The sequence below is a fragment of the Macaca fascicularis genome, chromosome 6, assembly GCF_037993035.2.
Source record: "Macaca fascicularis isolate 582-1 chromosome 6, T2T-MFA8v1.1".
Taxonomy (NCBI): Eukaryota; Metazoa; Chordata; class Mammalia; order Primates; family Cercopithecidae; genus Macaca; species Macaca fascicularis.
This window is the reverse complement of record NC_088380.1, coordinates 153,508,590-153,534,948: the sequence shown is the minus strand read 5'-3', so window position 1 is coordinate 153,534,948 and position 26,359 is coordinate 153,508,590. Positions and strand designations below refer to the sequence as shown.

Below are 26,359 nucleotides of genomic sequence, written 5' to 3'. Positions count from 1 at the left end.
CTTCCACATTTTTGGGTATCTCATCAGCAACACCCCACTCCTGGTACCAGTTTACTGTATTAGTCTGTTTTCATGCTGCTGATAAGGACACACCCGAGACTGGAAAGAAAAAGAGGTTTCATTGGACTTATATAGTTCCACATGGCTGGGGAGGCCTCAGAATCATGGTAGTAGGCAAAGGCACTTCTTACATGGTAGTGGCAAAAGAAAATGAGGAAGAAGCAAAAGTGGAAACCCCTGATAAATGCATCAGATCTCATGAGACTTATTCACTATCACAAGAATAGTATGGGAAAGACTGGTCCCCATGATTCAATTAACCCCCCGCCCCGGGTCCCTCATACAACATGTGGGAATTCTAGGACATACAATTCAAGTTGAGATTTCAGTGGGGACACAGCCAAACCATATCACTTCCCAACTGTTGGAGTATTACTTTGCTCCACATGAAGACAGGAGAGCAAAGTATTAACCTACAGGATGTGGAGTACAGCAGACCCATGGAGATCTGTTAACTCTGTGACTCTGAGCATGTAAAGAACATAATCTCTGAGCCCATTCTCTCTTCTGGGAGAAAAAATAAACACACCTATTCAATGTTTTTGCTGCTTAATAAGCGATAATCCCTCTTATTACTAAACATGGGGGAAAGGTCTTATTTAAAAATATTCTGTTTATAGGAGTCACACAGTGGAATGGATAATACTGAGAAGAAAATATTTTCCCCCTTCATGATTCTGAGCTCTCATAGGTAACATTTGCTACATTGGTATCTCTCCATTCTCTGTCCTTGCTTTCCTTTGGTTGGGGAATCATTGCATCTAAAAAAAAAAAAAAAAAAAAAAAAAAAAAAAAAAAAGAGTAAGTGTTTCCCTGGCAATCATATTCAGAGAAAATAAAACAGTTTTTTTTAAAGTGAGTTACTTTGTGGTATTTAAAATTATACATGCTTATTACAGAAAACTGAGAAATAGAATTATCTCAAAAGAGCAAAAGTAAAATTTTAAACTCCATCCAAGCACACAAATACTGCATGATCTCACTTATATGTGAATCTAAAAAAAGTCAAACTCATAGAAGTATAAAGTAAAATGGTGGTTACCAGGGGCTCGTTGTCAGAGTTGGGGGTTGAGATAGGTGAATGGGGAGCAACTGGGTATGGGAAGATGTTATTCAAAGCATATAACATTTCAATTAGACAAGAAGAATAAGTTTTAGAGATCTGCACAACTTGGTGACTATAGTTAATAATAATGTATTATATATTTCAAAATTGCTGAAAGAATAGATTTTGGGTATTTTATTTTTTATAATTTTTAAAAACTTTTTATTTTTGGACTTAGGGGTACAAGTGCAGTTGTGTTCCATGGATATATTGCCTAGTGGTGAAGTCCGGGCTGTTAGTGCACTCATCTAAATAGAGTACATTGTACCTGATAGGTAATAGTCCATCCCTCATCCCATTTTACCTTCCTACCTTCTAGAGTCTCCAGTGTTTATTATTTCACTTAAAAGAGTAGATTTTAAAATATTCTCACCACAAAAAGTGATAAATATGAGGTAATAGTTATGCCAATTAGTTTTATTTAATCTATCTGCAATGTAAATATATATTGAAATATCACATTGTACCCCATAAATATGTACAATTATTATTCATCAATTAAAAATAAAATTTTTAAATAAAAAAAACCTCTCATAATCCTACCCTTTAAGACTTCATCCACATCCTTCCTGTCCTTTTTTTTTTTTCAAATAAATGTTTAACATAGCTGTAGGAATCCACACTCTGGAATGAATGGAAATATCTATGAGCTAATACAATGAGACCTTGTTCTTGTCACTGTTTTCTATGGAATCAAATTCAGCATACAGCTGAGCAATTTTGAATTTCCTGAAGGGTAGTTTAGAAAATGAAGTTCCAAAAGAACCCCTTTGTAGAGGGCGTCAAAACACTAGAGTGTGTCTGTTCTATAAGATGAAACCTAGCATTCAGCAATCCTTCAGTTGTCCCTTCTTATGGGAACGCCTCCTTGAACCACGAGAAATCTCATCATGGTGTGTATCCTAGTTACAGAGCCATTCAAATCTAACATTTACATAGCCACAGAACTGGGTTTCCTCTTGAAATCTAGAACTGTATATGGCCCTCTATGCATCCTGATGATTCCCCAGAAGCATTTATAAACATAACCAACTTTTGATAATTTATACAGCAAAAGAGACTATAGGAAATCCTTTGTAAAGTAGATTTCTCAGATCAGATCCCACGAGCCTGAGATTCAGAATGGTTTTGTTGTTAAGATATTGACTCAAGGACTAGACTGTGTGGGTTTGAATCTTAGCTCCACTACTAACTGGTTTTAGAGTGTTAGGCAAGTTACCTAGCCTTTCAAAGTCTCAATTTCTTTGTATGTCAAATGAAAATAATAGGAATAAACAGATTTGCTATGAGGATCAAGTGAGTTCGTGCATACATGGTGCTTAGAAAAATGCCTAATGGGTTGTTCAACAAATATTAATTGTCACTATTGTTAATAATCAGGGTATGTGTGCATGTTTATACTTGGCCATACTCCCCTTCTGCACTATCCCAAAAGAGACTATAAACTCACTAGGGCCAAAAAGTCCTGTGTTCCACTCTTCATCCTCAGCAGCACCTAGGACAGTCATATCTAGTTTGTCATAGATGCTGAATACTCCCTAGTTGGCTTAAATTGGCCAAAATCCTGGTTTTCTTCCTGCTTGTTTGGCACCTAGTAAGTGCTTGGCTCCAGGCTCTGGGGGTGGGAATGCAGTGGTGGAAAAGGAGGCTTCACAGGATGGTGCCTGCTTTTTGTTCCTCCTCCTCTGGCATGATGGATTCTTCCCTTTAACCCTTTAATGCCTTGAAGACAAGTAATGATCAAGGCTCCAGGTAGGACTAGCAAAACCAATAGCTGCTGCTAAGATTTCAGTATTTATAATGTACATGAGATTCCATCTCTATCCAACACACCAGCCCACTGATGCTTTACAAGAAAGTCCTCAGCGCCTTAGAGTTAGCTTTCATAGTTTTCTTATAATTTTCAGCTTCCCATGTGCCATGCTAGGCACAAGGGTACAACAGTGAACAGGACAGACATGGGCCCTGCCCTTCTAGAGTCTAGTGAGGAAGATGGGCATAATGGATAGTAAGTACATGTGATAAGTTCTGTCAGGAAATGCACGTTGCTATGGGAATCTTAGGAAGGTCATGTAACTATTTTAACAAGTCAAAGAAGGCCAGTTATTTAGCTTTAGTAGGAAACAAAGCTCTCCTTAATAAAATATAAAGTAAGTGCCATATTGTGGGTTTGAAGATTTCTTTGTTCTATATAATCTGTATTTTCTGTGCTGAGAAGAGGATAGTACACTAAAAATCAGCATGTCTTGTAACTCAGTGTTTTATGGTCAACTTATAACACCTTCAACATATAGAAGAATTAAGATCATTATCTCCTAAGGCAGGCTTTCCAACATTTAGATGCATGCATGCATATCCTAGCTTCCAGATACTTGCATCCATTTCCCTATGGCTGGTTATTTTTTTCTAAAATGGGTTTTTTTCCTGCCTTCTGATAGCGTAGTGGCAGAAATACATAGTTTCTTCATGCTGTGTTTTTACTTTCCATTTTCGCAATAAAACTACATCACTGCAGAGGAAATCAAATCTAATCTGCAATATATTTAGCATGAAAGCAGTAAGAAGCATTAATTCACTCCAGAAAGAGCAAAATACAGTCGGGTACTCAAAGGAAGAATCACCATGGAAACTGTTTTCTTGAAATTCTGTGCTCTCCAGGCTCCAGGCATGACTAAGTGAAGAAAGGAAGGCAAAGGGAAGAGAAGAAATATTTTACCCTTTCTGTTGTCACTAAAAATGTTGCTGAAGAATTTCTATGAATTATTGATTACATGAATAGAAGTATATATGAATTAGAATTATGAAACTGTTGTCTTTTAAATGAGTGTGTAAAAGCACACTGAGAACTTGTTCCTCAGTGTTCTCCCTTCCTGACTGTCAAACCCCTATTGAGCAGTGTTCTCCCTTTCCTAACTGTCAATAATCCTATTAAGGTCAAAAGTTTGAAGAGAAGCACTAGGAATTGTGATGATTAAAGAATTATGTGAGCTAGAACTAAGGTACAAGGCGTTTGCATGTAACTCCCAGATAGACTTGCGTTTGTATACCATTTTGAGATGATTATGGTTTCAGAATTTTTTCAAAGATATTAAATATGTCAAGATCAGCGCAGCTCCTGCCTTTGGGACCGTGTTAATGGGATGTGATGGAATTTCCCTAAGGAACTTCTGGTAGATTAGATTCACTCTGTGTTTGTGTGCACATGTATATATCTAACAATGAGCCCACTCTTCTTGCTTTCTACATTTTTACCTCCTAATTTATAGATTTTTCTCACTGCAACTATACATTGTATTATAATAGCTCTGACAAGAATAGCTACCATGTGTTCAGTTTTCCCTGTGAGTCGATCACTATGCTGAATTCTTTGCATTATAACATCAAGAGCATAAGCTTTTATTTGGGTGCTATTGTGTATTATTTAGCAAAGCAACAATAAAAGCTCACTAATAAAATAAATGTTTATATTCTCATGTAACCCTCAAAAAAACTCTATGAGAGTCCCCATTTTACAAATGAAGAAATTGAGTTTTGGGGATGGCCATCGAATACACTGGATCGCAGAGCCAGTGAGTTGCAAAACCTGGAATTGAAATCATGTGGGAATCCTCAGTCCATGGGCTTAACAACACCACTATGTTTTCATTATCAAGGACGTAGACAACCTGCCTTTTTAATCTCTGTACAGGCTTATAACTGCCCGGGATCTGGACACGTAAGTAGGACCTTGGTATCTTCACAACAGATATGAATTGAGAATCTACCATTGTACCAGGCACTGTCCTAAATATAAAAATTGAAAATAAGATAACATCCCTGCTTTCAAGGAACTTACAGTCCTCAGGAAATGTTGGCACAAATGAATGAAACAGACAAAATAGTCAAAGGTTCAAAGAAAAAAGGGATTAATGAGATTTGTGGATCTGTTGAGTTTGTGTGGATGAATTTGTCCTGGCCCTCCAAGACGGGGAGGAGCTTCTGGAAGGTGGGAGGAAGAGAAATGAACATTTAGGGAAAGAAAACATGATTTTAAACACAGAGATGCGAATGAGTGAGAGGGGTTTCAGGACCTGTTAGAAGATCAAGGCATGTGTTTTTTTTGTTTTGTTTTGTTTTGTTTTAAATTTATTTATTATTATTATACTTTAAGTTGTAGGGTACATGTGCATAACGTGCAGGTTTGTTACATATGTATACTTGTGCCATGTTGGTGTGCTGCACCCATCAACTCGTCAGCACCCATCAACTCGTCATTTACATCAGGTATAACTCCCAATGCAATCCCTCCCCCCTCCCCCCTCCCCATGATAGGCCCCGGTGTGTGATGTTCCCCTTCCTGAGTCCAAGTGATCTCATTGTTCAGTTCCCACCTATGAGTGAGAACATGCGATGTTTGGTTTTCTGTTCTTGTGATAGTTTGCTAAGAATGATGGTTTCCAGCTGCATCCATGTCCCTACAAAGGACACAAACTCATCCTTTTTGATGGCTGCATAGTATTCCATGGTGTATATGTGCCACATTTCCTTAATCCAATCTGTCACTGATGGACATTTGGGTTGATTCCAAGTCTTTGCTATTCACTATTGTGAATAGTGCCGCAATAAACATACGTGTGCATGTGTCTTTATAGCAGCATAATTTATAATCCTTTGGGTATATACCCAGTAATGGGATGGCTGGGTCATATGGTACATCTAGTTCTAGATCCTTGAGGAATCGCCATACTGTTTTCCATAATGGTTGAACTAGTTTACAATCCCACCAACAGTGTAAAAGTGTTCCTATTTCTCCACATCCTCTCCAGCACCTGTTGTTTCCTGACTTTTTAATGATCGCCATTCTAACTGGTGTGAGATGGTATCTCATTGTGGTTTTGATTTGCATTTCTCTGATGGCCAGTGATGTTGAGCATTTTTTCATGTGTCTGTTGGCTGTATGAATGTCTTCTTTTGAGAAATGTCTGTTCATATCCTTTGCCCACTTTTTGATGGGGTTGTTTGTTTTTTTCTTGTAAATTTGTTTGAGTTCTTTGTAGGTTCTGGATATTAGCCCTTTGTCAGAAAAGTGAGTTTGAACAAGTACATTGACCATTGGTCCAATCAGTAAAGAACCATGAAAACTGGGGCAAGGAGGTTGGATTTTATCCTATCAACGCAAGTGACCTTTCAAAGGATTCGTGTGTTTATTCTGAGATGTTAACTACTTACAGTAAGGAGCATTATTCTTTTGTATTCAGCTTTTATACATGTATACAACCATGTCACCCATACCCACATAAAGGTATAGGATACTTTTAGGACTCCGTAAGATTTTCTTTTGCCCACCCTTACTTAATTCTCTCTTGCCCAGAGGTTATCAGTATTCCAACTTTTATGTGAGTATTCAAAGGGAAGTGATTTTTTTTAAATGACACTATGAAAGTTTAAAGGAAAGATGAATGACTGATGGGATGTAGCACAAAGTGTGGAGGTGAGAGGTTTCAAACAGGGAGACCAACAAGAGGATGTTATGAGGTTCACTCCCATTCATCCAGTCAATTAAATATTTATTGAACACTTATTATGTACCATACTCATACACTGGTAATACAGTGGTAACCAACATATGCTCTCTCAATGAGGAGACCAACAAATAAACAGTTATCTTATGGTGTAGTAAATGCTATAGTAGGAGGAAATATACATTGTTCTTAAAATGGGCATCTAACCCAGAATAGGAAAGTCGAGGAAGAGATGACAAATCTGAGGATCGAGGATGAATAGAGATTAGCCAGATGAAAGGGGAGACTGAGATGAGGATGGTCCCAGGCAGAGAAGCACAAAGAGGAGCAAGGACCTGTTCATGTTTAGTTAGTGGCAGCAGACAAGAAAGAAGTCAAAGAAAATATGTTTTTTAATCAAAAGAAATGGCCAAACTTAGTAATTATATTCTATCACAAGAACCATGTCAAACTGGGTTTCTTCAACACTGGTACTGTATATAATTGTGTTTCACACTATGTATCAGGCACTAACCTGATTGTGCAACATTGCAAAAAATTTCAGATGTTCAGCGTTGTGGGCTTTTTTATTATTGTTTATACTGTGGGCAACCCACCTGCTTGTCAGTCATTTCTCTTTGAAGTTGAGCCAGAAAAACCAGTCAGGCAGTAAGATTTCTAACATCTTTCACCTACTTCTGTTAGATGAAGCTGTTTTCTCATTCTTTGTAGCATATTTTTTAGCTTCCCCTTTTCTGGACTGGGCTGAACTGTGCTGTGCAAAGCAGCCAGGCTACCCCCTCTTCTGACTTTTAGTTTGTTTCCTGGGGCAGCTTTGAGAAGCTATTGAGTTTCCAACACTCATTTTTTCTCTCATTCATCAGCAGATAACTCAGTAAGCAGAAAGTGGCCTTTGTAGCCCCGCAGACCTGAGTTAAGTAAGCCCTAGCCTAAGTCTTACTGACTCTCTTTGTGACTTCAACAAGTTACTTAATGTTTCTAGGCTTTGGTTTTCTTGTCTGGCAATAATAGCACCCACTGCATATGGTGTAAATGTCATTAAAATCTAATGTTGTAAAAGCCCTAAGATAGTACCTAACATATAGCAGGTCTTCAGTAAATAGTATTTAGAGGTAGTAAAGTCGAGTGGTTTATAGCAAAAAGCTCTCAAGTGAGACTGTCCATGTTAGAAGGCTGGTTCTGCCAAAGGCTAACTGGGTTAACATAAGCTTCCAGTGGCTCAGTTTCCTCATCTGTAAAATGGGGGTGGTAATAATGACATCCACCTTATGGTTTTATTGTGAGGGTTAAATGAGTGAATGCATGTAAAGTTCTTCACACAGAGCCTGCTGTGTGAGTATGCATATCTCTACATCCTATATTAGTAGTGTTCCTGTTAACCTTAATAATTATTGTTATTTTTACATATTACTTGGCCCCATCTATGAGAATGGGAGAGCAGTACCTACCTATCCTACAAGGTTGTTGCAAGAGCTACTAAACAGGTATGCATGGCTCAGTGCCAGGCACACAGTGGGCTCCTGATAAATGTTTGTTGAGTGAACGAGAGCAAAGTGCTTCTCTCTAAATGATTTCTGTAAATGTTTCGCCTTAATGATCACCGGGAGCTTCCGCACAGGAGGAAGTGCCAAAGAAGTTCACAGGGCGGCAGCCAGGCTTGGGCCTGGTGGAATCCGATGATGTTGAACAAAATAGATTCAGATCAGTCTATTTCGTGCCATTGAAACTGTGCCAACGAGCAGCAAAATGTGATTTCATGTTGGGAGAGTGCCAGCATCCTGGTTTGCAAATCAAAGAGAATCCTACCTATTTCTAGCACCTTCTCTCTTTCTCCCCTCAAGATTCTTCTGTGTGGGTTTTCTTACCTTTGAAAGAGCCTCTGGATGTTTCACAAAATCAGGCCCCAGATGTTTGAAAGACTTTTGCAGACAAGGTAATCAATCCATTTGGTGGCCAGATGCTGTCTGAAAATTTTCCTGCTACAGCACTGCAAGTTTCTAAATTCATTAGAAACATAAATTAATTAAATCTAATCAACAGTGGGTGATGCAGAAGATTAAATAGTGAAAAACAAATACATTTCCAACTGGGTCAGATTAGAGGCAGAGAAAAACAGCTCCAGTTTGGAGGAAAATGTCAAGTTAACCCTTCATGTGATATTCTTGGAAAACTTTGCCAGGCCTGAGTCCCCAGGTGAGGCTGTGGTTCTTTCCAAATTAAGACTGCCCTGGTGGGTTGACTTTTCAAGAAATAATAAATAAATTATCTATTTCTAAAACATTCTGGAGTGGTCTTATTCTCTTATGTATTCACCGTAGTGAAAATCTCTATCATTCCTTTATCATGAAAGGTCTCTAGAGATAAGATTTGCAAGGGGCTATGCACTATGTATAAAGCAATATTTTTCAGTAGCATTCTATAGTCAGATAAATTTGGAAAGAGAGTGAAGTCTTCTTTACTCCACACTAGAATAAGTTACCTGAGTTCAGGATTGTCTGAACTGAATCTGTCAATATTCAGATTTAATATTGACTGTCAATACTGAATCTCCAGCACCAAAACGAACAGTGCCAGGCAAGTCCTTAATAAAATCTTAATGAATATCTATAAGTCCTTAGCAAATATCTGTTAATGTATGAATTGTGGGTGAACTTCTTTCTGACAGGACGACTCAATATTTACCCAGATAAATCCCCAAGATGAGGGACAATGTATGAGCTATTTCCCAACAGTGTTCAACATTTTCCCCCCAGTAAACAGCATCTTAAGGAACTAATGGTCCATAAGATATATTTTAGGTAACTAAGCTTTAAGGCATTGTTGTATAGTACCCCTATCCTTTGTCCCATATCCTCTACCTTCAGTCTAAATGAAACTGGAGAAGATTCAGGGTGAGTGAATAGTGAATTCATGCAGTCAACTTCTGGATAAGAGGCTGTCCTCCAAGAATGTGCTCAGCTTACTGGTTAGGCCAGCCCTTAGCTGTGATTTGACTGTTTTTTCATTCCACATGTGCACTTGCAGTGCTGATAAATGACCTAAGACTGTGGGGATAAAGGTGTTGCTGCCTTGCATGGCAGCCCTGTAGAGAAGTACCAGTTTGCAGAGGATACCACTCAATAGTAAAGACCAGCAGCTGCCTACAGATGCAAAGTAGCATAAAAGATGAAAGCAGAGAGGTAGAGGGAAACCTCAGGAGGGTAAATGGGAGATGGCATTTGACACTAAGGCTGGGGGTACACTAGGAAATGTTAGGAGGTGAGTAACTTCAAGACCTATGCCCCTCTAAAGGGAGCAGCTGCTTCCCCACTCAAGCTAGTAATGGCCATATGGGAATGCCAGCTCCATGTTGCCAATCTTTATTTTCCTAAAGAAACTGAAAAATCTCAATTGTTTAAAATGAAACTTTATACTTTTTAGATGGTAGAAACTTGTTCAAAATATTGGAAACCTTTGTGTGGGCTAATATTGCAATGTTAATAAACTAGTCCAAATAAAATAAATCTGCTTGTCAGATATGACTTATCCACTGCAACTGGTATCCTCTGGGCTATTTGGTCCTATGACGTGGAGCTGTGGAGACTTGCTCTGCCTTATCTGGGATCCAGATGAGTGATCCACTGGGAACAATAACAACAAATTATATATATTGAGTAGCTACAATGTGCCAGGCATCATGCTAAGCTCCTCCCCATCCTTATCTCATTTAATCCTCATAATTTCCCTCCAAAATGGCACCAATATTATTCTTATTTTACAGATAAAGAAACTGAGATTCAGAGAACTAAGTAACTTGCCCAAAGGCACATCACTTGTAAATGACAGAGATGAATGGTATATTTCTGACACCTGAAGTTAACCATTCATTATGTTACTTCTAGGTAAAATACTATCCTAACATTTAGTGCTTCTGCGTGTCAGGTACCATTCTAAGTGCTTTGCATAAATTTATGCACATAATCCTCAACATAATATCGTCTCCATTTTGCAGATTAAATAAGTAGGGGGCAGAGAGAGAGGTTAAATAATAAACCCAAGATTTGCCAGCTAGTAAATGTGGAAGCTATAATTTAACCCGGGATTACAAGACTGCTATTGATCAACTCTTAGAATTACTTCCCAAGACAAAGTCCTAGGTCAGGCACATAGAAGGTGCTCAGTAAATAGTTTTCAACAGACACCAAATCTCATTTTCGTCTTGGGATTCTGTGCTGCAGGTGTGGTTGTTGCCTCTGAGTAGCTGCTGTTTCAGCCATTATTTCATGTGACTCACTGGCAGCTGTCACTCAAGCAGCCTTCACTGTGTCACTTTGCTAATTCCAGGCATGCAGAGCAAAGACCGACAAGCCCTAGAAGCTGGCTCAGCCTCTAATGAACTGTCTAATCCAGAAATCCCTTCTCAGGGATCGGGCAATCCAATTCAAACTGCGTATGTGACTGAAATAGTTCACTGGGTCAGACTTCTTGGCATATCAAGATCTTCCCACCCAGTCTCTGGTGTTCAGTTGCCTTTCTTCCTGCAAACTGAAAGGGTGGAGACTGGTTTAGACAAGGGCTAGAATTTAAGTAGCAGAAGGGTGTGTGCACATTTTATAATGCTTGTGTTATCGTGTATATGATTAGCTCAGCATAGACCTTATTAACTAGAATGAAGCAAATGTGGACTTTATTGGTTTTCAAATTTTCATGATCTCATAGTTCAGCTACACTCAATCCAACTGAAAACTGAATGTATGTGTGTGCGTAAGAACAACATCAAAGGATATAATCCAAATGATCAGGCTACAAATATTAATTAATAAATATTCTAGAAAACCATACTTTTTTTTTCTTTTAGACGGGGTCTCACTCTGTCACCCAGGCTGGAGTGCAGTGGTGTGATTACAGCTCACTACAGCCTCAACCTGCTGGGCTCAATCTATCTTCCTACCTCAGCCTCCTGAGTCGCTGAGACTACAGGCGTGTGCCACCATGCCAGGGTAATCTTTGTGTTTTTTGCAGAGAGAGGATTAGAAAACCATACTTTTACTGAACATTGCTTGCATGTCTACTGTGTGTCAAACATTGGGCTAGGGGCCAAGAATACCATTGGTTAAAAAAAAAAAAATCAGCTGTGATTCCTGTGAATTATGAATTCTTGTGAATTATGTAGTCTTACAAGGGAGACAGACATTAACAATAAACACTCAAAACACATACATAATATACATAATGATGAATTCTGGTAGACGCATTAAAGGAAAAGGATCGAGTACTATAAAGAACAATGTGAAGACTTTAAAATAGGCTGTCAGAAAAGTCCACTCTCAAGAAGTGCTGCTGTTCAAGCTGACATTTTTTTAAATGAAGAGATGTTGGCTAAGGAAAAGGGAGGATGGGGAGTAGTTTAGGCACAGCATGTCTCCCCAAAGTAAGGGGGAAAGCAGGAAATTTATGAGATCCTGAAAGCAAAAGTGGGGCTAGAAAATGGTAAGGAAGGAGGTCGGGGGATAGTTTGAGAGGGAGGAAAGGACTCGTTTGCAAAGTTTTCTTAGTGATAACTTACCAAAGGTTGTATTACCCCAAAGCTTCCCCAAAATGGTGTCTAGTACATTTTACTGTTGATTCAAGTTCAATTGAAGAAGCAGGAGGTATATTTGAGGTTGTGGCCAGTGTTGAGTCTATATCTTCAGTGCTTAATGGTTTGATTCCTTCTGTTACCTGATAAAATATTGACATGTCATTTTTTTATTCCCCAAGAACTTTGCAGAAAACAATGCATCACAATCAGTGCTAGAAACCTGCTACGGTGTGTGTTGGAGAGAAAGGAATTTTGCCAATGCATTTAATAGTTACAGACTTTTTCAAGCTTGAAGCTTTTTCATATTCTCCAAAGGCAATAACTTAGGTTGTTGGACTCAGTACTTGAAATGTTACCCAAAAATAGAGTCCTTGGAGGTATGGAAATGTGATCTGATTTTTACTCCTTTCCTATCTGCTATTCCTAGAGAAAGCATTTCTGAAAATGGCCTTGGTGCTAGATTTCTCAAATACTGGTTTTGTTTCAGAGGTGTCCCAGGCTATAAGCCTATAGCAATGAACCATTAAAAATAATAATAAGTTGTAGGCAAAAAATGGAACATGTGTGACTTTAAGCTAAGCAGAGAGCTGTCATGTGCATTACACAATCCCACAGTCAGTTGTCCCCATGAGAATCCTAAATCTTCAGTTGTGAACCATTTATGTCATGTTTGCTATGCACAGAATACGATCCTAGGTACTGAAAAAGATGCTATCTACTAAAGAAATAAATATTATTCTGTTTTCAGGGAACTTATAATCTAGTTAAACAGATAACACATGCACAAAGTATATTCGAGCCATCTATTAACATTTATAGCATAATCCAATAGAAATGAGTCATGCCTGATAAGAAGATGCCAGCTAAGTTAGTGAAGTTTTAAATGTAAACTATCTTTACTTGGTTTCTAGAAAAGACTAATTTTCAACTGCATGTTAGAAGGGAAGGGAAACAGGATAAGTTCTAAGAGGATAAATTCCAGATTGAAGAATTGTTCAAGCAAAGGTCTGAATGCAGGGTAGTACTGAGTGATGGTCTCAGATCCCACTAGGGATCCAGAGGTTCAGAAGTACTGTGAAAATAAGATGCAGAATTTCACAAATATAAGTACATGCATGTTTATGGGGAAAGGATTTACAGCTTTTATTAGATCCTCAAAGAGGTCCGAGATCTCCTAAAAAAGGTTAAGAGCTAAATTGTATTACTAGAGAAAGGTTCAGATTTTACATTCTTTTATTCATCAAACATCAATTGTGCTTAGTAGAGTCAAAATTGAGTAAAATAGGAATTCTGTCCTTAATGAAATACATTTCAGTTAGGAAAATAGAACAAGTACACATGTAAATGACAATGTCATGGATCACACGTAAAAGTACAAAGAGTTACAGTTGTTGTGAGGAAGAAGGAATTTTTTTTCCAATCAATGAAGCTTAGAAAAGCTTCATGGAATAGTTGACATTTGAGCTGGCCTTGAAGGATTTGTGTATTTACTTTTTTATTCAGTCAGTAAACAAGTGTTTTTTGCAAACCTACTAGATGCCAATCCCTATCCTCCCACTATAATAATGCAGAAGATCTTGCCCACGAGGGACACGCTGTCTCAAAGAATGAGATGTCAGCAGGCACAATTAATGACAATAATATATTAGATAAATGAAATGGCGTGAACAGTTGGTCAGCAAAGATTGTATTTGCTTTGAGAGTCTGAGGAGTTAAACTTTGATGAAGTGCGTGACAAGGATGGAAAAGTGAAGATTGAGCCCAGAAGATACACTGGCGTTTTAAGAAGTAAAACCTGTAACTGTGAGTGAAAGATGAAAAAAGAATTTATATAGAAAAAAGAAGAGATAGTAGATGAAGAGAATAGGAACAAGAAATAATAGAAGGTGGAGGGAAAAGAAGCAGCACATAAAACGCAGTTTCTGAATGCAAAGCAAGTTTGGAACTATAGTTGGGTTTAAATCCCAGCTCCATGACTGGTCTTCCAAACATGGGCAAGTTATTTATCCTGTCTGAGTCACTATTTTCCCATCTGAAAAATGGAGAAGATACTAAAACTCATGGAGTTTGAGTGACAATTAAATGATATAACGTAAAACACAAAGCACAGATCATAACCAAAGTCGTTATCCAACGTCTAACGATGGATCTATAGATTTAGAAAGAGAGTGTATGTATATAGAGGCTCGAATGCTATGCCTGGCTTGCAGTAGACCAACTCAATAAATGGTAGTTTCAAAGAAAAACTATGCTTTTCTAAACTGTGCAGTGCTGGTGTTTCTCTTACACTGAAATGTCTTGAGGCCAAGTCAATAGCTAGTTAATTTCAGTGAGTCTTCTTTATGACAGTTGCAATTCTCTTCCTGTAGTCATACTGCAGTAAAGGAATGTGCAGCTAAAAGAGTTTTCTATTAAAGACTGACGTCCTGGAAGGGAGATCTACAAATCACTTGGAAAGTTCCTGGCACCATCACCTGGGTCTGACCATTTACAACGTGTCTGTAAATCTTGCACAGGGAAAGGATGAGAGTGTAGCATTTTTTTCCCCCACTCTGACAGACTTGTTTCTATAAGATGTTAAGGATACTGGTGAAAGTTAAGGAAGGCCAAAAGGAGGTCAGCCTACCCATGTGGAAGTGATCTTGTAGTAGATTTCTCATCATTTTAAAGTGTATATGAGTTAGCAGCCCTCTGCCTGGTACGCAGATAGTAGGTAGCTAAAAGAACAGAGTCCTTTCTGCTCTCAGCTTCAAAAGGAGAAGGTAAGAGAGGGAGAGATAAGTGGAAAGCAGAAAAGAGAGAAGAGGTGTGAGGTCAAGGGAGAGAGAGAGAAGGTAAGGAGGAAAAAACAAAAAAAAATCAAGTAGTCTTTTATTCATAACAATCACATGGATCTCTGAAATGCTGATATATGAGATAAATTCTTGCAATACTAAATGTTTTAAGAATCCTGTTAAACCTTATATGGAGAGAAGATTTCAATAGCATTTTTCTTACTATTCAGATTTTGGCTGTGGGTAGGATTTGAACCTGTACAGATTTTATTTCAAATGTTGGTGGTGACCAGTCCTCATTCCTGGCCTGTTCATCCATACATTTATTTTTTTATTCATTCAGCAATTCCACCTTCTTTCTTCTTCATTGTTATTTTTTTCCTGGCTTTTGGAACTTTCCCATCAGCATATAAACATGCGGTTATTTCTATGATATTGTAAAAGTACTCTCTTGATCCCACTTTCCTTACCATCTTTCACCTCATTTCTTTGCAACTCTTTGCAGCAAAACTCCTTGAAGGAGTTGTACATAGTCACCATCTTCAATTCCTCTCCTCTCATTCTCTCTGAAACCTACTCCAATTAAGTTTTATGGCCACCATCCCATAGAAACTATACTTTACTCAAAGTTAAAAGTGAGCTCCACAGTACTAAACTCAAAGTTTTACTCTAAACTTTTAGCTTGCCTATGAGCAGTATTTGACATGGTTGGTCACTTGTCTGAACTTAACTTGGTTTCCAGGACATTACATGTCTTTGATTTTCCTGTTATCTCACTGGTCATTCCCTTTGTTTTCTTCCTGGGATTTTCTTCTTCTCCCCCCAGCTTTTTCAGTGCTGGGGTGCCCTACTGTTCGGCTCTTGGTCCTTCATTTATTTTAATGTACTCATTCCCCAAGACCTCGTCTGGTCTTGTTGCTTTAAACACTATCTGAATGCTAATAACTCCCAAATTTATATCACCAGCTCAATCCCCTCTCCTGAACTCCAATTTCTTATTTCCAGTTATCTCCTCAACATCTGTACTTAGAAACCTCTAGCATTTTACATGCATAAAACTGAACATCTGGTCCCCAAAAAGCCTGATTTACTCACAAAATTCTCAGTGATGGCAACTCTAACATGCCAGTTGCTGAGGGCAAAAACGTTGGGATCATCCTTGATTCTATTTTTTCAAACCCTATAATCAATCCATCAGCAAATCCTCACAGGTCAACTTGCAATATCATCCAGAAAATGACCAGTTCTCTTCAACTCCACAGCCTACACCATGATTTATCTCCCCTTGATTATCTCAATACACTCCCCAATTCTACCTCAGCCTCTACGGTCTATTCTCAACACTGTAGCCAAATTGAGTCTTGTAAAAGCACATCACTTATCTATTTAGTATCCTTCCAACAGTTATCCCTTTCACTCTTTCATTGTGGTAAAATGTACATAACATAAACTTTACCATTTTAACTGTTTTTCAGTATACAGTTTGGTGGCATCAAATACATTCACATTGTTGTGCTCATTTGACTTTTAGTAACAGAGTCCTTGCTGTGTTGTACAAGACTCTATATCATCTGAACCTCTCATGTCTCCTACCTATTTACCCCTTGTTTGTTCTGCTCTAGCCACACTGATCCCTTAACACATGTTCATTACCCTCTTAAGGTCTTTCCACTGTCAGTTTCATCTCTTTGGAACACTCTTCCTAAGGATACCTGCATCGTGAACTCTTCCACTCCTTCAATTCTCCCCCATGAAGTCTGTCACAACCACCCTATTGAAATTGCAGCCTCCCTTCAAATACCAGTCCTGTTCATCTTACTCAACTCTATTTGTTTTCCATAGTACACAACATAAAATGTAATTTAGTATGCTCATTGATGATTGTATTTTCTCCACAACTAGAATGTAAGATCCATGAGGACAAATCTCTTATCATCTTTTAATTGATATTTCTTTAATATCTGGAACAGTACTTGACACATAATTGGTATGTTCAATGTACATTTGTTGAGTGAATAAATGGGTCAATGAATGAATTGATTAACCCTAAATCTTGAGACTTTGTTTGGAGATTCTAGCAGGGGAACGCAGCTACTCGTATACCCTTGACCAAAGACCAGTCCTCCTCTACTGGGGATGGTTGTGCTGTTCAACCCATCATGCAGCTCTGGAAGGGAGGCACACGGAGTGGTGAGGGAGGAAGGAGACACCTGCCTAGCCATCCAGATCATCCAAATCAACCCTGGCAATCAATGGGGTGACAGATGTTGCAACCAGATCGCCCTCATGTCCTATTAACATTAAGTATTTCCTGACTTTTCTAGTTTTAATATTATTCATTGTTATCTAAACTGCTACATGACCATGAAGTCAAATATAATAGATTTTCCAAATATCCAATTTTCAGTGGATAGATAAAAGCAGTAAGTATTTACTACACTGCCTTTATCCTGAAGAATATTTATTAAAGATTGGGTCCTGCTGCTGATGAAAATCAATGCTAGGTTATTCATTCTGCATTTTACTCTTTACCTACTGTGTGTACAGTATTGCATTCAGTGCTTTAAAATATGCATATTATCCAAAAGAGAGTATACTTTATAATATTCTTCAGAATACCACAACTCCTAGCCAGAAACTAGAAGGAGGGAGGGAGAGAGAAAAAAATACTAAATGATTCATGGTATTATAATTGGCACACTTGTTTCTAATACTTTCCATTTTATTTGCTAAGACCATTGAGAAACCATCATAACATAATAATACCTTGTGAACTATTAGCAACATATTTATTTTGTTTCACATCAGGACCTCATGTTTTAGAAGGAAGAAAATCAAATCCTTGCCTATCATATTCTTCATTCATTTCTATAGGCCCATCTACAGTTTAACAAAAAAAATGCATTGTATTTAGTGTTCAATTTGTCCTTTAGAGAAATAAAAGAGATTTATTGCATGCAAGGATATGGCTGAGATGTGTTTCCTTGAGTTCTGGTAAGGACTTCCTGCTTCCCTCTAGGAAAAAAAAAAAAATCTTTCACTTAAAAATCTCTATGATCAGAATCTTTGAACAACCTTCCTCCAACATTGTAATTGTATCCCAATATCCCATTACCTCCCAGTCCTCTAAACTGAGAGTTTCACAAAGGCAAGTACCAGTTGTGTTTATTTATTACTATATCCCTGGTACCCAGCCCAGTGACATGCACATAATAGGTGTTCATTAAATTGAATCCTTTCATCTCAGATGTATTTGCTCATCCACTCTGTCTTTCTTATTACCACCTCCATGCCCTCTCCCAAGTAGCACCCTATCTGGATATCCTCTTTCCCCCAACCCATCTGCTTTCTCTTCCTGTTATTCATAGGACTCTGAATCCCTGCCAATGCTGCAGAGGCTTTTTAGGACAAGATCTATTCTTTATTGAGCAATGTATCTCATTCTAAAATCATCAAACACTCACTATTTCAAATGAAAACTTTTTCTTCCTTCACATCTTAAGTAAATGTTTACATCTATCCAGCATACATATTTTGATTATTGGTACTTTGTTTAGGGTTATCCATTCTCTATATGTTTGTCCACTTTGGTACTGGCTCTCTTCAGCTCTCATTCAGTGATCCACTAAAGAAAAAAGATTGATTGCTTGATGACTTGTGAATATAGAAAAAAAAAAAAAAAGATTGAGAAGCATCTGTTATATACTAAGAGACTCAGCTAGGCACTGAGGGTTTAGTGGTGAACAAGTTCCTTGTAAAGTTTATGATGAAGAGGCTGAAACAGGCATTTAAATGATTCTAATATCATTGTGATAAATGCTAACGATTAGTGGTGATAACTTACAAAGGCAAAGTATGGGGAGCAATGAGGCTGCATAATAAAGGGAGCTGTCTTGGGCTTAAAAGAAGTCACACAGGGCTTCCTAAGGAAGTGATACCTGAGCCAGTCCCCAAATATGGGGAATTTTAGCTTCCACAAAGTCAATACCATGTCTTACTGACTTCAAAGCATCTGGCAAGCAAAATTTCTGACCAAACATGTGCCAGATGCCATAATATATGTGTTTGGGTAGCGGGTAACACAGGGCCTGCCCAAGAACTCCCATTTCCCCACAGATGTGAGAGCTTTCTCGTTGTGGACCTGGAGTCCTGCCGACTTTGGGGTCAGTCATAGATGTCCCATGTTGTGCGGATAATAGAACCGAATGATTGACAGAGTTTGTATTGCCTGAGCAGTTAATTACTCCTCTGCTTTTTGAAAGATTGGGTGACAGATGGTAAACACCTTGACAGCAGATTCCACTGTAAACCACACAGGCGTGTAGGCAAGTCTGGACTGCTATCAATTTCCCACTGGATTTTTCTGTACTCAGAGACGTATAATTTTTAAGACTCATTTGCCCTTTAGGCAAGTTTTGTTTCAACTATGGGAAAATTTTATCTTCTAGGCTTCTATGTTGCAAGAACTTGTTTTGAATAAAAGGCAATCTTTATCAACCCACATGTCCTTGGGTTGATTCAAACCTGTTTGGTGTTGGAGATTTGGTCAGCCTGGGGAAGCTGTGTGCATTTTAATGGGAACAGCATGGCATTCATTACTCACCTGCTTCCTACCATCTGGATTTTCACAGCTCAGCAAGCATGGTGGGCTTCCTGCATATTAGCAGGGAAAGCTTGGCTCCTAAAAAGGGTGTGGCTAGGTCCCTGTGAAGTCATAATTTTACAATGAACACCATGAATAAATTGGGGTTGGCATTCTATCCCAGTAAGCTGCTTTCATATTTGAATGGTTGAAAAATAATACACCAGCAGGGGAAGGAGGAAAAACACAAATCGTCTTAATACTGGGAATCAAGTAAGTGGGAAGGAAAATTGGTTGTGTGGTGGAGTGAAATGGAAATGTGCATGTGAGAGTTTGTGCAGAGATATTGTAAGGCAAGGGAGTTTCCAACTCAACATGCATTAATAACCTGGCCCTGTGCAAAGTGCTATAAGGAAAACAAAAGATGGAAAGACAGGTATAGTAGCATGAATTTAGTTGAATATAACAGAAAACTTACTAACAGTAGCTTAAACCAACAATTTCAGACATAGGCGGTCTTAAGGTAGGTTTTAGTTGTTCAACAGTGTCATCAAAGATATTGTCGCATTCTCCCATCTGTCATACTCAGCTTCTTAGCCTTTTAAAGTCCATGGGCTTATTACCTCATGGTCAGATGATGGCTGCCACAGCCCCACATATTATGAACACATTTAATTACAAACAAAGGCAAGAAGCAAGGAAGAGTATGGTCAGAAGGCCTCCCCTCACTTACTTACTTTTATTCAGGGAAGAAAACTCTCCCAGAATCTCTGTCCCCTCCTGTTTCCCCAGTAGACTTTCCTATATGCCTCAATGGCCAGATCTGGGTCACACAATTACCCCTAGCCACAAGGGAGGCTAAAAAGCAAGTATGTGGGTTTCCCAACCTCTACAGTGGAACAGTAGGAGGCAGGCAAGGAAGAAAGACACTGAACAGGAGTAGCCAAGGAAGAGTATCTGCCATGACACATCACCTGCCATTAATGGGCTTGATCTACAGGGTCAGACTGACATTTAAGCAGTGCCTATTTTTTAATACTGCACTTATGGTTAAGTAGGAAACAGCCATTGTGATAAGAGCTTGGGACTTGGAGCTATTGGACCCTTCTATCTGTATTATTTCATATAAGAGGTATACCAGCACCAGGTTGAAGATAAAACCAGTATGCACAGAATTAGTTAAGTGAAAGGAAAAGGATTCAGTATCCAAATACCAGACACTGGTTGGATGACAGAGGAAACAATTCTGGATCAAACAGAAAGTATGTATTATGCACAGTAGGTCAAGGATAGCAAGCATATGGTACGTGTAATCAGAACTGTGTATTCACTACTTCTGTCTTTAGGACCAAACTAAATGAGTGTGAGAAGCAATGTCAAGTTAAGAAAGTAATGCTACTGAATCAGGAACTCAAACATAGTTCCATTTAAAGACAAGGGCATAGGTGAAAAGGTAGAATACTTAATGGATAACCTAGTTTGGGTGCAGGTTGGCAAAAGTGTATTGATGGATTTTTTTTAACTCCATACCACTCAAACAGAATCCCAAATAGTAATAACATCTAGACAGAAATATTTAAAAAAATCTTTGCCTCTGTGTACTAAGAAAATAATTATTGGTGCCAAATCAAGTTGAGTCATATCAATAGAGATCAGTAGTGTTAAACCTGTGTATCTACACAGCATTTTTAACTCTTAGAAGCTCTTATATCTATCAGTTCATTTTATTCCCATAATTTTACTTCCTTTGGAAGAATTGTCCACTAAAAAGAACAGTATGAAGGAACTTTCTGGAGTAAATGGAATCGTTCTATATCATGATAGTGGTTATGGATATATATCTCTATGCATTTGTCAAAACCTGTAGAACCGGATGCCACATAAAGTGAATTTTACACACACACACACATAGATACACACACACACACACACATATATACATAGATATACAGATATATAGATTTTTTTTTTTTTTTTGAGACCAAGTCTGGCTCTGTCGCCCAGGTGTGAGTGCAGTGGCATGATCTTGGCTCACTGCAACCTCCGCCTCCCAGGCTCAAGCGATCCTCCCACCTCAGCCTCCCGAGTAGCTGGGACCACAGACACACACTACCATGCCAAGCTATTTTTTTTTTTTTTTGGTAGAAATGGGGTTTCACCATGCTACCCAGCCTGGTCTCAAACTCCTAAGCTCAAGCAATCCACCTACCTCAGCCTCCCAAAGTGCTGAGATTACAGGCATGAGCCACTGTGCCCAGCCTATATATAAATTTTAAATTTTTAAAAAGTTTTAAAGCTGCTAAGTGCTAAAATCTTTCATTCAGTTTGAAAACCAATTAAAATTGTTTACAAGTTTTAAATTGTTCAAGTATTTATGGTTATGGCAAAAAATAGAAAATACTGAAGATTTAGAAAAAGACCATAAGTAAATAAATTATGTACGTCCTACACCAAAACAGTACTATTTTGGATTCTCCTTGATAAACTTTTGTCTATAGAGAGAGTGTGTGTGTGTATGTATAGTCATTAACAATTACTTGTAGGAGAGTCCGGTTGTAAAGGAAACTTAGTTTTATATGTTAAGTGCCACCTTGTCATTAACAGAAGTTTCTGTAAGTGTACATATTGCTTTACCTGTTAGACAAGATATATTCTACCAAGAAGCATCTTCTCCACTTCTTCTGGAATCTCCGCCTAGTTCAGCCCACCTGCCTCCACTCCTGCCTCCACCATGTCCATCAGGGTGCAGAAGTCCTACAAGGTGTCTACCTCTGGCACCCGGTCCTTCTGCAGCTGCTCCTAAACAAGTGGGCCTGGTGTCCGCATCATCTCCTTGAGCTTCTCCCGCGTGGGCAGCAGCAGCTTCCAGGGTGGCCTATGGTGGGGCCAGTGGCATGGGAGGCATCACTGCCATCCCGGTCAACCAGAGCCTGTTGAGCCCCCTTAACCTGGAGGTGAACCTCAGCATCCAGGCTGTGAGCACCCAGGAGAAGGAGCAGATCAAGACTCTCAACAGTAAGTTTGCCTCCTTTGTCAACAAGGTACGGTTCCTGGAGCAGCAGAACAAGATGCTGAAGACCAAGTGGAGCCTCCTGCAGCAGCAGAAGAAGGCTGGGAGCAACATGGACAACATGTTGGAGAGCTATATCAACAGCCTTAGGCAGCAGCTGGAGACTCTGAGCCAGGAGAAGCTGAAGCTGGAGGCGGAGCTTGGCAACATGCAGGGGCTGGTGGAGGACTTCAAGAAGTATGAGGATGAGATCAATGAGCGTACAGAGATGGAGAATGAATTTGTCCTCATCAAGAAGGATGTGGATGAAGCTTACGTTAACGAGGTAGAGCTGGAGTCTTGCCTGGAAGGGCTGACGAGATCAACTTCCTCAGGCAGCTGTATGAAGAGGAGATCCAGGAGCTGCAGTCCCAGATCTCGGACACGTCTGTGGTAGTGTCCACCGACAACAGCTGTTCACCGGACACGGACAGCATCATCACTGAGGTCAAGGTACAGTACCAGGAGATGGCCAACAACAGCCGCGCTGAAGCCGAGAGCATATATCAGATCAAGTATGAGGAGCTGCAGACGCTGGCTGGGATGGACCTGCGTCTTACAAAGGCTGAGATCTCTGAGATGAACCGGAACATCAGCCAGCTCCAGGCTGAGATTGAGGGCCTCAAAGGCCAGAGGACTTCCCTGGAGGTCGCCATCGCAGATGCCGAGCAGCACAGGGAGCTGGCCGTTAAGGATGCTAACGTCAAGCTGTCCGAGTTGGAGGCCGCCCTTCAGCGGGCCAAGCAGGACAGTAGCTGCGTGCGTACTAGGAGCTGATGAACCTCAAGCTGGCCGTGGACATCGAGATCGCCACCTACAGGAAGCTGCTGGAAGATGCACAACATGAGTATCCGTACGAAGACCACCAGCGGCTATGCAGGTAGTGTGAGCTCCGCCTATGGGGGCCTCGCAAGCTCTGGCCTCAGCTACGGCCCGGGCTCCAGCTCTGACTCTGGCGCAGCCTCCAGCTCCTTCAGCCGCACTAGCTCCACCAGGTCTGTGGTTGTGAAGAAGATTGAGACCCGCGATGGGAAGCTGGCGTCCTCTGACTTCCTGCCCAAGTGAACAGCTGCGGCAGCCCCTCCCACCTGCCGCTCCTGCCGCTGCCCCAGAGCCCAGGAGGGAGGCCGCTGTGCAAGGAAGCACAAGGAACAGGAGATTCACCTGAGGAGGCCGCTGTACAAGGAAGCACAGGGAACAGGAGACTCACCTGAGGCTCAGCCCTAGCCCTCAGCCTACCCGCGGGGGAGTTCACTGCCTGGAGACCCCCGCCCCTTGTCCATGCCTCCAGCTACAAAACAATTCAATTGTTTTTTGTTTTGTTTTTTCTGTCCAAAATTAAAACCTCAGCTAGCTCTGCCAAAAAAACAAACAAAAAAAAAAAAAAAAAAAAGATATATTCTGAAATGAAAACACTTTGACAAAATTGCAATCATTTGACATAAACTGTTTTATTGACTGATTATTTTATAAATTTTATGACATATTAACATCTTTCAACAAGGTCATCTTGGCATAATCCCAGTAGGAGTATTTGGGTTTGGCCATAACCAGACTTCTTTCCTGTCCCCTCCCCAACCCCCTATTTGTGGAAAATATACTCAAATGCACTATTTCCGTTACCAAAACTTAGCAAAATAAACCTTATCAGAGAAAATGGATGCTGACTTTGGACCGTGAACCAGGACCCAAGAAGCAGACTACAGTTTTATATGGAGGGGAGGAACAACTGTAATTCCCATCAGGACGCCTGAGAATCCCGTTTGTTTAATGATCCACAAAGTAGTCATTGCCGGTCTAGCTAGAAGCCTCTGTGCTGGTATGACAAATGATACACATCCTACCTCCCCCACCACCCACCCAGATTCATTACCCATTAATCTTGGCACCCCAGCCTAGAAGTGACCCCGCAAAACCTTCTCAACACAAACCTGGTAACTATGATCATTTCACCATCGTCATTCACTATGAATTATATTTTCCATTCTTGTCTTAGCTGAAGGAGAAAACTACCAAAACCCCATCCAATCATCAGAAATAAAGCCAAGTATTGAGTGGGCAGAACTAGTCAGCTGATGCAAGTAGGGTAAATGACTTTATGATATTATCTACCAAATGTTTCTTAGATGAAAGATAAAACATTTAATGGGCTCCGAAAGCTAAATTGCATTACCCTTTCATTTCCATCTCTATGATTGATGTTGAGAGGTCAATGCTAGTGACCTGGTCAGTAAGATATTCCATCTGTAGGCTTTGAGTTTAGATCCTAAGTCTAAACTGAGTCTCCATTTTCTCAAAACAGTCTGTGAGCTGTATATCACCTAATAATATCACCCTGCTATGTGAGCTGTATATTACCTAATAATCCAGGTGCCTGCCTCAACTCAATTCTCTGGCATTGCATAGACTTCAGCCTAGCATGATACTGCAAGAGACTAGGGATGAACTAGGAGATTCCTCTGTTTCTGTAAGCCTCACAATCTTTAGCCTCACATGAGTATCACTGTTAAATCAATATCTATTATTCAGGTAAATAATACTTTATGTATGAAATTACCAGTCTAGAACTTTTGTAGGATGCTGAGATTGATTTAAAAAAAGCCTTAATAGTGCCTATTGAGCTAGAAATGGGGTTACCAGGCCACCATCTTGTGGAAATTAAATCAGCACAAATAGATGTGGAGCCGGGCAAATTTCACACTACCCAGGGTTTCCTTTAAAAATTGTCTTAACTACATTTGACCTTTCTAGCTGTTTCTGGCTTTTGTTTTTAGTCAATGTGTACTTTATCCACATCTATATAGAACAGAGGAAAAATGCTCATATAGTTTCTTGATCAACAGCATGATTAGGCTGAACATTTAATGAAATGTGGAATTGTCATATAAACTTATAATTTAAAGGTGAAAGCCGTGTTGAACTCGATGAATTGATTTCTGTTGATCATGATTTCAAATGATGTTATTATCTCTAAACTTGCTACCTTACTATTACTACATCCTATTTCCATATCTCAAAATTATTGTGTCTTGAGCAGTATATTTTCCAGTTTAAAATGCCTTACCAAAGAGCATGCTGCAAACAGAAGAGTATTTGTATCAGAAGTTTCCATATCTTGAAATTGGAATGTAGAGTGATTCATGAGTTTTGCATCAATTATTAAACAGTCATAGATGAAGATATGCAGAGATGGATGGGGCAGTAAAGTATTCCAGTTATACCTACTGGCTTAACAATGACAAATGAGTCAGGAAACATGAAAGTTCAAAACAAGTATTAACCTGAGCTGCCATGGCATATTCTCTGAAGGGAAGTAGACAATAGCATGATATAAACAGGTTCATTTACAGAGCAGCTGGCTAGTAGAATTAAAATAAAGGTAAGGTCTCTGCAAGAGGACTAAGGGATTTCAGAATCCTGCCATGCAAATCACCCTTTCTCTTACAAGGTTCTTGAGGGAGACATAGCATTGAAGAATAATAACACTTGGAAAACAAAGGAAATATTTTTATTACCTGGGACAATGCCTAATATTCCACAATGCAGAATTCTAATAATACTGGCTTAAATCATGTGACTTTGACTTGCACTTGAATCCCACCTTGTTTTGACTTGCATGAACCTTAAAGTGAGAGTAGAGACATTTTCAGAGTCTAGGAAGAAGGAAAATGTATGTGTCATCCCCTGGGAAAGCAAGTGTTGTTGTCCTTGGAGTAGCATCTTCTTGG

General features: G+C 39.4%; 1 protein-coding gene and 1 pseudogene across 31 annotated transcripts in view; both read left to right on the top strand.

Annotated features, from left to right (window-relative positions):
- The window catches only part of PPP2R2B (protein phosphatase 2 regulatory subunit Bbeta), a 484,188-nt gene that overhangs the window by 350,896 nt on the left and 106,933 nt on the right, over positions 1-26,359 (top strand). The window lies entirely within an intron of this gene.
- Positions 22,287-23,842, top strand: LOC102124857 (keratin, type II cytoskeletal 8 pseudogene; annotated as a pseudogene).